General features: G+C 35.5%; 1 long non-coding RNA gene across 5 annotated transcripts in view; it reads left to right on the top strand.

Moving 5' to 3' along the window:
* Nucleotides 1–14184, top strand: part of LOC309649416 — a 64996-nt gene that overhangs the window by 33416 nt on the left and 17396 nt on the right. Inside the window, exons 1-5 of one of the 5 annotated variants that reach the window (XR_014257101.1) lie at nucleotides 527–1221; nucleotides 1281–4058; nucleotides 5197–5335; nucleotides 5906–6090; nucleotides 6990–13197. This is a non-coding gene — a long non-coding RNA (uncharacterized lncRNA). Of the gene's footprint in view, nucleotides 1–525; nucleotides 1222–1280; nucleotides 5336–5905; nucleotides 6091–6989; nucleotides 13198–14184 lie in introns of those variants that run through there. The other 4 variants (XR_014257100.1, XR_014257102.1, XR_014257098.1 and 1 more) reach the window with 4 other exon arrangements.

Raw genomic sequence — 14184 nt, 5'->3', positions numbered from 1 at the left:
CGCCCGTCTCTGGGGTCCGCGCTGATAGCTGCGGCTCGCGCCCATCTCTGGAGATCCTTTAAGCAGTGCTCTTAATCCCCTTTCCTCACGCACCAGGAAACAAAGGGGCAAGAAAAAGTCTCTTGTGTCTTCGGCAGCTCCAGACTTCTTCCCGGACTCCCTCCCAGCTAGCTGTGGTGCACTAGCCCCTTCAGGCTGTGTTCACGCAGCCAACACCAGTCCTCTCCTTGGGATCCCACCAAAGCCAGATCCTCAGCTCCCAGCCCCCACCCATTCTGGCAGGTGAGCAGACAAGCCTCTCGGGCTGGTGAGTGCTGGTCGGCACCAGTCCTCTGTGCCGGAATCTCTCCGCCTTGCCCTCCGCACCCCTATTGCTGCGCTCTCCTCAGTGGCTCCGAAGCTTCCTCCTTCCCCCACCCACAGTCTCTGCCTGCGAAGGGGCTTCCTAGTGTGTGGAAACCTTTCCTCCTTCACAGCTCCCTCCCACTGGTGCAGGTCCTGTCCCTATTCTTTTTTCTCTCTTTTTTCTTTTTTCCTTTGCCCTACCCAGGTACCTGGGGAGTTTCTTGCCTTTTGGGAGGTCTGGGGTCTTCTGCCAGCATTCAGTAGGTGTTCTGTAGGAGTTGTTCCACATGTAGATGTATTTCTGATGTATTTGTGGGGAGGAAGGTGATCTCCACATCTTACTCTTCTGCCATCTTGAAGCTCCTCCTCTTGTTACATTCTAATTGGCCTTACATTACATTTCTTAATGAACTAACATCTTTATGATGTTTAGTTTTCCAGTTGTTTACCTAAAACAATATATCAGCCAGTTATTTTGTCAGCAAAATGGGTTTATTTGGGAACAGCAAAGAATTGCAATTCAGGACATGCAATCTATGGCAAACCACAGGCAAGTCCAAAGGAGAGAGTTTTTTTGTTTTGTTTTGTTTTATAGAGGAGAAGAGGGAGTGGGAGTGGCTATTACAAAGAGTTGATTGGAGGAAACTAGGAGCTTGAAGTGAGTGGCATTTTATTGGCTGAGTTGTGACAGTTGCTCACTGGCTGGGCTGTTGCCAGGAAAGGAAAAATTCTTCCTCCTACTTGGTAGTAAAGTAGTATCCTTCTTCCTGTTGGAGATGCAAAGTACCTCTCTTCCTATTGGGTATGCAGTTGACATGAGTGGTTGGTTTTAAGAACTCCGCCTCTGGCCTCCCAAGTCCTTTTTAAAGGGTGTATGTGTGTATTTCATATATAATGTCTAATTTAACTTTTAAAATTAGTCCTTTTTAAATTAGTTTGTTAATTTTCACATTTTCCCCTTTTGATCATGATCTTTCTCTGACACCTGAAACTAACACAGTATTGTAAATCAACTGTACTTCAGTTAAAAAAATAAAAGATCTTTCTCTGAAAGCATCACTGATCAAGAGTCAGGTTTTTCCTGGTTCAGCAGCCTTTTCTCCCTCAGTGCTAGGAAGGACCTTTCCTGGGTGTCCTGTCTCACACTGGATGGAAAGCGCACAGATTGGAAATCTGTTGAGATCACATTTGAATAACAAGGAGTATATTTACAAATTTTTGTTAAGTGTCTACTTAGGAGTGGAATTTGGTGACACTGGATATACATGTTGAACTGTGATACTTTCAATTTTCCTAAGCAGTTGTGCTAGCGTGCATTCCCACTATTAGTGTATAGGAGAATTCTTGTTATGCAACCTTAAAGGCATTTGATATTGTTTCTCTCCCATCTTTTCATTTTAGCCATTCTGTTGAGTAGTTGGTAGCATTGTGTTTTAATTCACATTTCCCTGAAAATTGCAGTACTGCTTTATTTTTGTTGACTATTTGCATACCCTCTTTTAAGAAATGCCCATTGAAGTCTTCCACACAGTGTTCTATTTGGTTGGCTGGGTTTTTTCTTACTGGTTTTTAGGAGTTGATTTTTATTCTGGATACAACTTGAGATATATCTATACCTATATAGCTAAATATCTATGTATAGCTATCCCTATCTATCTGTATATCTCCACACATTAATCTACCCATCACCCATTAATCTTTAATCTTCCTTGCTTTTTTGGTACAGGAAATCCTAGACTCAACTCATACCTTCTCTGCTTCAGATCAGAAATCCACAAGTACTCCAAAGAAACCAGGGTTCGGGTGTATGTGTGTATTTCATATATAATATCTTGCATATGATGGCTTACCTTTTACTCTCTTATTGATGACTTTGATGAACAGTAGTTCTTAATTTAGAGAAGCAGAAAATGTGCTTGTTTTTTCCTTTTGAACTATCAACTTTCCAAGTACAGAGTTATTTAAATAGCCACCTTGCTGACATTGGAAATTTTCTTTCACATATATATATTCATTGATTTTCATTGATTAAATGCATTTCAATAAATGATCATCCATCTCCCTCCCTCGCTCTTGCTCTTGCTCTCTCTTGTTGTCTCAATGTTAGCCTGGCTTGCTTCTTAAGCTGCTTCCTATGTTATTTTGACATCACTCACTGATCTGTGCAATCTTCCTTACTTTTTGGCACAAGAATCCTGGACACACATACCTTCCTTGCTTTAGATTAGGAATCTGCAAATTCTCCAAAGAGCTCAGGTTGATATTAGTAGGGAATAATACTTAAAGACCACAGTTTGGATGATAGGAATGTGCATTACTGTTAACCTTTCCTAGGGAATAATTCATTGACAGGCTTCTCTGTTTTTTCAAGAGAAGTTGGTCTATTTACACTTTATCTTTTTGAGAGTTGGTTTTGATCAGTTCTTTTCCTTAAAAAAACTATTTCACGTATAGATTAAAATTTATTTACAAAATAATCTTGCATAATTAAAATATATTCTTTTAGACATTTCCCCTTTGTCAGTTAAAAGTTTTCTCTTCCTCTTTTTTCTTTATTAGGTAGGCCAAGGATTTATTTCTCTTACTGATTTGTTTTTAAGAATGAGCTATTTTATGTGTACCCCATCTTTTTCTATTTTTTGACTGATTGCATTTTGTCTTTATTCCTTTCTTTTGCTTTACTTCAGCTTACATTCCTTTTCTATCTTTTTGTAGGGTGCTTACTTCAGTGTTATATTTAGGTTAATATAACCATTTAAGTCTTTGACTTTTTCTGAGCACTAAATTGGTATGCCATCCATTCTGATGTTATTTTTGTCATCAAAATTTTCTAGAAAGTCTGATATTTTAATTGTTTTTAATATTTATTTATTTATTTAGGCTGCACCGGGTCTTAGTCGTGGCACACAGGATCTTCGTTGTGGCATGCAAACTCTTAGTTGGGGCATGCATGCAGGATCTAGTTCCCCAACCAGGGATCGAACCCAGGGCCCCTGCATTGGGAGCACAGAGTCTTACCCACTGGACCACCAGGGAAGTCCCTGATATTTTAATTTGTATTTCCTCATTGAAACAACAGTTGCTTAGTTAAGTACATTGTTTACAAATAGGAGAGCTTTTAATTTTTTGCTGTTATTATTTAAATTTTTATTGTGTTATGTTCAGAGATTGTTTTGTTTCAAACTCCCTCCATTTTTATACTTATATTGTAATCACGGAAAATTTCTTCTCCATTCATTTCAAATTGAACCTTACATCCACTATTTAGATTTTTCGTAGGCTCTTCTTTTATCTAGATTGCCACCCTCCAGGTTTTATCCCAAATATCCTTTTTAATAGATTCCCTGACACTCCTAGTTTCCCCAGACAATTTCCTCATGCCATTCACTTACTCTGCTCTCTCCAAAATTATAGTCTCCTTGTTCAGTTTTTAAATAACTGTTCAGTTTGATAACATGACTGCTATAATATCTAAAAATCATTCAGATACTTTTCCATAAAGAATAAGAATGGTTGGTTCTAGATGTAAGGGGATAGAAGGGAAATCTGTGAAATGTTATGAAGTAAGCAGACTGAGCATCCAGGAGGGTTGAATAATAGTAAAACTCAACTGAATATATGTTAATTATACACATCTCTATGCACAGCAGGGAATGAACAATATTGGTGGAGATGTCTCTGTTTGACTGGATAACTGCTTAAAGAATTATTAGGTAAAACAAGGACCTTTTTCCTTTTATACATTTGGCTGAGCTACCTTGAATTTCCTTTAGTTCTCATATATATAGGAAGTAAAGTAGGAAAAAGTGCATTTAATCACTGCAGTAAGGTATGAGAGATTAGAGGCAGGGAGAAATGTCTTTTGAGTGTTGTGAAATTATTTAAATTAAGTGATTATTATGATATTCAACTGCATTACAGTGACTTTGTAATGTTTTCTTCTAGTATCATAATTTGACAGTTATTTTATTCTACAGTTAATCATTTAACACCTGCTATGTACTGGTGAATTTATTTATTTTGAAAGAAATAGGAATTATATCTTCCTTTGGGATGGTTTGGGAATCAGAAACAGCAAAGCAAAGCGAAAATTAATGTATATGTGTTGAAAACTGTGACATGAAGAAAAGAATCATGATGTTGTGATTGAGAATAAACAACATGGATCTACTTATAGTCAGCAGGGCAAGCATTTCTGTGCAAGAAATGTTTCACCTAAGATGAAAGGATGAATAGTCAGCCTTTCATTGAGCCCAGGAGAGGTGATTCTTAGGAGATGAAATAGCCTGTAAAAAGCTGTATGAAATGGAAAGGTTGTGGACATAATCTAGGAGCTGAACACCAGCAAGTGTCCTAAGAGAGTAAAGAGGACAGTTTCTTCCAAAGAAGTCTTTAGGTAAGCAAAGGCCATATTATATTCTATGGTAACGTGTTTGGATTTTATTCTAAGAGTAAAGGAAATGATTAATATTATTAAATGGGAACTCCTAAACTTTGATTTATATTGGAATCATCTTGTGAAGTTATTAAACATGTAGATGCCCAATGACTCCTCTAGATTTGATTCACCTTGGTCTGGGGTGGTACCCAAATAGCTGTACTTGTAAGAAGCTCTCCAGATTATTCTGATTGACACCTAAATTTCAAATCACCACAATCTTACATAATCTCTCATTATTCTCTCAACTCATATTGTTTTGACTTCAAACTACCTAATTATATTGTAAGTTCTTTAAGCCATTTATTTCTTTTCAAGAATTGTTTTCATTTTGTATCCTATTTTTAAGATAGAAACTATGTTTTGCTGGCTGCTAGAAAATAATCTTTGTTTGCTTTTTTGTTTTCTTTTAGGTTTACTCTTCAGGTATAAGACCAAGAAGTTATCTCCAGAGAAGGACATTTATGAAATCAGTTTATCCCGATGGAAGATAATAGGATAAAACTCCTTGTCTTAAAGGATCTATTTTGAGAAATAAGTGGCAGAGCAAAAGTGAGTTTGAGGGTCAACAGGGACCTCGAGATAGATATTTCAGTCAAATGAAAATCATGTATTATAACATGCCAACATATAGAAAACATTCATCTTTTACTCTGAATCAGATAATTCATAATAGTCAGAAACTTTATGAATATAGGGAATATGGAAAACCCTTTAGTTGTGGCTCAAATTTTGTTCAACATGAGAAAATTTATTCTGGTGATAAACTTTTGATTGTAAAGAATGTGGGAATACGTTTAATAGTGTCTATCGGGAATTCCCTAGCTGTCCAGTGGTTAGGACTCAGTGCTTTCACTGCCGTGGGCCCGGGTTCGATCCCTGGTCAGGGAACCAGGATCCCGCAAGCCACGCAGTGTGGCCAAAAAAAAAAAAAGTATCTATCATCTAAGTGTACATCAGAAAATTCATACTGGTGAGAAACTCTATGAATGTAATGAATATGGGAAGGTCTTTAGTTGTAGCTATCAGCTTACTCTGCATCAGAGATTTCATACTGGTGAGAAACCCTATGAATGTCAAGATTGTGGAAAAGCTTTTCTACTTATTTTTTTCCTTACACAGCATCAGAAAATTCATACAGGCAAGAAACCCTGTGAATGTAAGGAATGTGGGAAAACTTTCAGTGCATGTGGTCAACTTACCTGTCAGAAAATTCATACAGGCAAGAAGCCCTGTGAATGTTAAGGAATGTGGGAAGGCCTTTAGACTTGATTTTTACCTCATTGAACACAGAAGAATACATACAGGTAAGAAACCTTATGAATGTAAGCAATATGAAAAAACCTTTAGTGTGTGTGAACAGTTTAATTGACATAAAACAGTTCATACTGGTATAAAATCTTTCAACTTGTAAGGTATGTGGGAAGGCTTTTGTAGTGGCAACCTTAGAGTACATCATAGAATGCATACTGGTAAGAAATCATATGAATGTAAGGAACGTGGGAAGACTTGTGGGAGTATATTCTCAAGCTAGTGTACGTAAGAAAATTCATACTGATGTGAAACCCTACAAACGTATAGAATGTGGGAAGGCCTTTAAATTTAGTTTCTACTTTACTGAGCATCAGATAATTCACACTGGTGAAAAGCCCTATGAATGTGGGGGGGCCTTTATTCATAGAACAGATCTAAAAGAACATCTGAGAATTCATTCTGGTTTAAAACTCTATGTATGTAAAGAATGTGATAAGGCCTTTGGTTGATGTGGACAGTTGACTCAACAGCAGAAAATTAATACGGGTATAAAACCCTATGAATGTAAGGAACGTGGGAAGGCCTTTAGTCGTAGTGGAGACCTTAGACCATATCAAAGAATTCATACTGGTGAGAAATCCTGTGAGTGTAAAGAATGTGGGAAGGCCTTTAGACTTAATTCATACTCTACTGAACATCAGAGTTTTCATACTGCTGAGAAACCCTATAAGTTATGTAGGAAGGTCTTTAGACAACATTCACATCTTTATCGGCATCAGAGAATTCATAATGTAATGGAATATGAGAAAGCATTTCCATGTCATTTTCTGTTTATAGAATAGCAAAATATTCATGCCAGAAAGAAATTCTGTCAATGTGACTCTTTTGCCAGACATGCTAATTTAGTAAGTGTGTAACAGCCTTCTAATACCTCTCAATCCTTAAATTTTAGGAAGTTCGTATTAGGAAATAAACCTGTTAATGTAACTGTTAACCAAGAATTCCAAGAACAGAGACCTGGTTGAAGAAAAAAAAAAAGAAAGAAAGGAAAAAAGCGCTTTTATTTGGGGTTTGTTAGAACTGCAGCCCAAGAAACACAAACCCAAGAAAGTACTCGAATTGTGTTCTGCTGGACTATAAAATGGGGTAGGCTTAAAAAGGTAAAAAACTGCCAAGTTACATAAGTTGTCAAGAATTAGGATGTGAGCTGGCAAGAGGTAAGGTGCTTGTTAAACAAGGATGCTTTGGGGTTCACAATGATTACATAATTGTGTCAGGGGGTGGGAGACTTTAAACTACAGGGTTGCAACTAGCAGCTGCTAGCAGATACTGTTTTGAAAACAGCTGGTGCTGTCCTTGAGTTTAATACAATTCAGAGAAAATTCAGGTTCTCAGTGATGCATGAATGTGTCTCAGACCAGATCCTCAGTGTCCGCCAGATTCCATTTTTGTATGCCTGAACTATGAATACTGCATTATAATTTCAATTTGTCATCAAAATAATTGTGGGGAAGTTTTTAATCAATGACATATACTTATCATCATTGCCTTTACTATCTATGTGATAGTGGGCAACACATTTACCCTTCTGTGTGTCATTTGTAAAATGGTACCCACCTAAAAGTGTGGTTGATAGTTTATAACATGTACAATATTTTGCAAAAAGTACCTGGCCAAAAACTCCTTTGAATGAATAATGGATATGATTATTATTTTTATTATTATCAACATTATAATTAGTGAGTTTCTTAATATAAAGACATAATGAAGGTAACAAATTTAGAAAGCCATTCATCACTTACTGTATTTCAGGAAATTCATCTTTGATAAAATTCATAAGAATATAAAGAACATGTAAAGATCAAATGCAGACCTCATTGCTTAAGTTCTACCAGAAAATTAGAGCTGAAAAGTAACCCTAAGGATTTAGTGAGTGTGAGAATATTAAGAATATAGCTGCTGAAACATCAGGGAATGGTGTGAAGGATTTTACCAATAATATAGAAGTTAAAAGGATAACAGCAAACTGCCTAGAAAATATTTACCAACTTTATTATGAAAAATTTCTGACAAAAACATAGAACGCATTCTATAATGAACATCCATTTACCATTCACCTAGATTTGAAGATTTACTTTGTATATTTGCTTCATTTTTCTATAAAATATAATTTTTGCTGTACCATTTAAGAGTAAATTGTAAACATTATATCACTTTACCCTCAATAAATCAGTTTGTATCCTAGAAGTTAGAATAATACATATTACCCAAATATTATAATCACACCTTAAAAATTAATTCTATACAACATTCTAATATGCAGTCCATATTTAATTTTCCCTAATATTCTCAAGAATATCTTTTAACAAGGATTCACTCTCCAGGCTCATACATGTTAGTGGTTATGTCACTTTTAAAGTGAACAGCACTCCCCCATCTTTGTTTCATGGTTATGTTTTTTTGAAGAGTCCATCACAGTTGTCTTAGAATGTCTTGAGTTCTTGGTTTGTCAAATTTATTTCCTCATAATGTTGTTCATCTTGTTACATTGTTTCTAAATTGGAACTTAAGTAGAAGCTTGATTTGCCTCTTGTTAAACATTTTTAGCAAGAACACTTCACAGGTATTTGTGACTGCCAGATCTCTCATTATAAAACTATCTATCTTATTTTTTTGCAATTAGTAAGTAATTGGGTAATAATTTGCACCTCCTTTTGGAAATGTATAATAATCTTATGTATAAAACAAGTAGTAGATTAAACTAAAAGTCAAATTTTAAATTATAAGCCATTCAGAAAGGACTGGTACTGAAATGTCTGTATTTCAAAATTTGTGAGATGTAGCCAAACCTCTTTTGATGCATACAGGAAACTAAAATTAAGGGATGGGACTTTTTGTTATCTCCCACCTCAGCACCTATTCCAATGTCTTTCTCATATATTAGGCACTTGATAAAACTTGAAAAAAATAAGCATTCAAGTGAAAAAGTTAAAAAATTACAAAATAAAACAAATGCTAACAGAAGGAAGTAGTTAATGCAATTTAAATTAGAAATTAATTTTAAAAAACACTCGTTGACTTACCCAATTTTTCCAAATTTGATAAAAGGAAAGAAAAGAAAAATGACACAATTATAGCATCATGAATAACAATAGGGATATTATTAACACAGATACTGATGTTCTTTGTGAGGAAATATTATGTAAATTTATTTCAATATATACAAAATTCCAGTTAATGAATTATTTTCTAGAAAGTGAACTTTATTGAAATTGATAAAACATAATCAAGCCTGAAGAGACTATTAATGACTGGGAAAGTTAAATTTAGCCAAAAAGCTCCTTTTTATAAGCCAGCAGATAATCCTTAACAGAATTTTCCCAGTTCATGCTGCATGACTGATGTAATCCAAATGACAAAACTAGAGAATAGTTATTAAAAGGCAAAATCTAGATGAGTTCTAATTAAATAGAAAAGGCCAAAAGCTAAATAGAATATTTGTCAGCAAAATGATATAAAAGCATTATGCAGTAAATTCTCATTTATTTGAAATAAACCAGCATTGGAAATTTCTAATTATGTACATATCTAGCTTAAATGATCGAAAAAAGAATTGATAAAGTTCTGTTATCTTCTAGATTCATTCTTTTAGCCTTACTATCACTGATATTGTGCTGATTTCTCAAAATGAAAAAGTGCTCTCTCATTTTAACATTTTGAAGATGATACAATTTAACAATCAGTGGCGTCCTATAATTACTTTCAAGTAAATACCAACCAAGATTTTTATGTGTATGAAAAGCTTTCATTGGTATTTTCTGCTAAGATCAACAGTGTTCCAGTATCAAAACATTTTATATTTGATGGAATATATTGTATGTATACACACATGCCTATACACACTCTAGACATAAGGATAAATTTAATTCTTTATAAGAATTTCTTGAAAACAAATGTCAAAACAAAGGTACTTCAATGTTTTTGTTTAAATTTTAATAAATGGTGCTGGGACTATTATACATACAATACATACCACATATAGGCAGCTCCTGAAAATCTAAATAACTTCTGGTGAATATCATCAGAGAATACCTGAAGTACTTGGCATTAGATCATCTAAGGAAACCAGATGATCTAAGACCAGAACACGAGAGAATATACACCACAATTTAAAAAGTAAGTGTGGCATAATGTGATCTATGTCTAGGGTTTGTCACAAGGAACACGAGTGGAGACAGTGTCAACAGTGAGATTGTTTGCTGGGAGAAGTAATTTCACCTAGCATATCACCCTTCCTTAAACTAGTTAGCAAGTACTATTGTTTGCTTCTGGGAGAATGTGAGAGGCTACTGATTGATATTATTCTGGAAAAAATAGGAGCATCCCTACACCTAGGACTAGCTGGCAAGAAATTTTGTACCACAACAGACCTCCTGCTAGCCTGTCTCTCTCTAAAAACAAATCAGAGTACAAATCAAGGCAGCACATCCTAGTCCTGCCCTGAAGCAGATTACATCAAAAGGATCCTCAAGTGTAAAACTGAGTATATGTCAGGATTACCAAACATTTGATAAAAGTTGATTCTCATATAATTAATAGAGAAACAAAACTAACCAACTGGAAATACTACCAGTAGAATAAACAGAATAGGACTTTAAAGTATGAATTGAATCCTCAAAATGATGTGAACATATATACTATATCCCCAAAACAGAATCTACTAGAGATTACACAAGTTATTTAAATGTTTGTTTTTACAAAAATAACTCAGTAGAGGGACTTCTGTTTCTAAAAAGATGGAATACATGTCCTTTTCCCTGTTCTTCCTGCTAAATACAACTCAAAACTCTGGACATTATATATAAAACATACAAGATGACTCTCAAAGATGAAGAGAAGCTAGGGACCACAGGACCTAAGGAGCAACATGGGGTGAGTTCTGCATGTTTCATTTATATCCCAAACTTGGAGCTAAAGAAGCTGGTAATTGAAATGCTAATGTGCAGAGACTGCAAGAAAAGCCTATTCTCTCCAACCAGAGAAACAAACAGGAAAGGACAGCCTAACAAGACATGAAACTTTTAAACAACTGCTCTACTTCAGGCAAACACCACCAAAAAAATCTGTGGCCCTATCCCCACCACTGACACCAGGGGCCAAATGGAGACTCTAGCCCTCTGACCTTTATCAGGTTGTAAAACAGTATCCCCAATGTCCCCACCAGATTGTGTCAGAAAAAGTCGAGTATGAAGTCCAGCCTTTAATGGGCCCCTCCACTACCAGTACAATGTCAATGGTGCCTAAATGGGGAGCCTGATCTTCCATAACCAATGAAAATATTGTTCAGGAAATGAGAAATCAAGAACAGCCTCAGATGAAAATGATTTTTAACAACAGGCATACCCTCAAAGAATGACTTCCAGGATTTGTTGCCAACAAAACTACCCCCAAAGAATGCCTAAAGAAATACCTGTAAAAAAAAAATGAAACATTAAAGAATCGTGAAAAACAAGGAAGGTAGAAAGAACACCATAAGAGCAAAACTGTGGGTACAGTAGACTTTCCTTTTCTTTCCTTAATTATGTTTGACAGTTGAAACAAAAATCATAACACTGTCTAATGTGGTCTTCAAGAAATATTCAAGTCAATTAGAAATGAGAGAGAAGAAAGGAAAAGTAAGGTTTCTACACTTACAGTGGATAAATGTTGAACCATTGTACTTCAGTATGTACAGTTGGCCCTCCATGTCTGTGGGTTCCACATCCACAGGTTGAAAATATTTGAAAAATAATTCCAGAAAGTTCCAAAAAGCTAAACTTAAATTTGCCACATGCTGGCAACTATTTACATAGCACTTACATTGTATTCCCAACTATTTACATAACATTTATATTTTATTAAGTATTATAAGTAGTCTAGAGATAATTTATAGTATACAAGCATGTGTGTAGGTTACATGCAAGTACTACACCATTTTATGTAAGTAGGGAATAGAGCATCTGTGGATTTTTGTATATGCAGTGGGTCCAGGCATTAATACACTGTACCAGGGGACAACTGTATATATTATGTCATGCCTAGATCAACTCTTAAAAATATATATGAGACCCACAAATACTCTGAACAGAAAAATAGCAGAGTAGGAAACTACAGCAGTCCATCCAACCACAAAAGTAATTAATAGACTGGCAAAAACAGAATCAACTTTTTCAAAAATCTGGAAAATAATCAAAAGCATACAGCATTCAGAGAACTGCTGAATCAAGAAAAAAAACAAGTGTTATCATACTAAGTGAAGTAAGAAAGACAAATACCATATGATATCACTTATATGTGGAGTCTAAAATATAACACAAATGAACTTATCTATGAAACAAACAGACTCAAAGATATAGAGAAAAGACTTATGGTTGCCAAGCGGGTGGGGTGGGGGAGGGATGATTGAGAGTTTGGGATTAGCACATGCAAACTATTATATATAGAATGCATAAACAACAAGTTCCTACTGTATAGCACAGAGAACTATATTCAATATCCTGTAATAAACCATAATGGAAAAGAAAAAATAACCAAGTGAATCTCAGAGTTTTGTGGTATTTTAATTTACCTTGATCCCATGCCTCATTCCCCAGTTCAGCAGCAGTCTTGACTTCAACAGCCCACACTCCCAATACTGCTACATAGAATCTATAGGAAAGGGGAAATCACAATAGGAAAGGCAAATATATATTAAGGATTGAAGATTACTTAAATAACCCAGTATGTAGATTAAAAATAAATTTTTAGAATTATAAAAGTGATAACTATAATAAACAGTAAAAGGATAAACATGAAGATATAAAAGAGGACATCAAAATAAGAGTCTGGGAGGAGGGAAATATAAAAATATACATCTTTTAGGGGCTTCCCTGGTGGCGCAGTGGTTGAGAGTCTGCCTGCCAGTGCAGGGGACACGGGTTCGAGCCCTGGTCTGGGAAGATCCCACATGCCGTGGAGCAACTACGCCCGTGAGCCACAACTACTGAGCCTGTGCTCCGCAACAAGAGAGGCTGCAATAGTGAGAGGCCCGCGAACCGCGATGAAGAGTGGCCCCCGCTTGCCATAACTAGAGAAAGCCCTCGCACAGAAATGAAGAGCCAACACAGCCAAAAAAAAAATTTTTTTTTTAATTTTTAAAAAAAACACATCTTTTAGAACATGATTTAACTTGAATGATTATCAGTGTAAAGCAAGTAGATATAGTTATGGGTCAGCATACTTGAACTCCACGGTAACTACAAAGCAAAAACATACAATAGATTCACAAAATATAAAATAAAATAAAAAGAAAGGAACTCAAGCATATCACAAAAGAAAATCATCAGAAAAAAAAAGGACTGCAAAACAAGGATTAAATGGCAATAAATATACACCTATCAATAATTACTTTAAACATCATTGGACTAAATGCTCCAATCAAAAGACACAGAGTGGCAGATTGGGGGAAAAGAAAAAGAACCTGCAATATGCTGCCTACAAGACACTCACTTCAGGGCGAAAGACACACAGACTGAAAGTAAGGGGATGGATAAAGATATGTCATGCAAATAGAAAAGAAAAAGGGGGTAGCAATACCCATATCAAACAAAACAAAGGCCATAAAGTAAGACAAAGGCATTACATAATGATATAGGGATAAATACAAGAGGAGGATATTACATTTGTTAACATGTACACACCCAAAACAGGAGCACCTAAATATATGCAGCAAATACTAACAGACACAGAGGGAGAAATTGACAATGCAATAATATTAGGAGACTTTAACACCCCACTAACATCAATGGACGGATCATACAGACAAAATAAATAAGGCAAGAGAGATCCTAAATGACACAATAAACCAGTTGTACTTCATTGATATCTACAGGACACTACATCCAAAACAAACAAAAACAAACAATACACATTCTTTTCAAGCATCCATGGAATGTTTTCTAGGATAGACCACATACTAGGTCACAAAAGTCTTAGCAAAGAAGAGGATAGAAATTATTTCAAGCATCTTTTCTGACCACAACGTTTGAAACTAGAAATCAACGACAGAAAGAAAACAGGAAAAGAAGGAAAACAGAGACTAAACAACATGCTACTTTAAAACCAATGGA

The sequence above is a fragment of the Balaenoptera physalus genome (assembly GCF_965194825.1).
Source record: "Balaenoptera physalus genome assembly, chromosome: 19".
Classification (NCBI taxonomy): Eukaryota; Metazoa; Chordata; class Mammalia; order Artiodactyla; family Balaenopteridae; genus Balaenoptera; species Balaenoptera physalus.
Note: the sequence above shows the minus strand (reverse complement) of the source record. Positions and strands in the feature narration are given on the sequence as shown.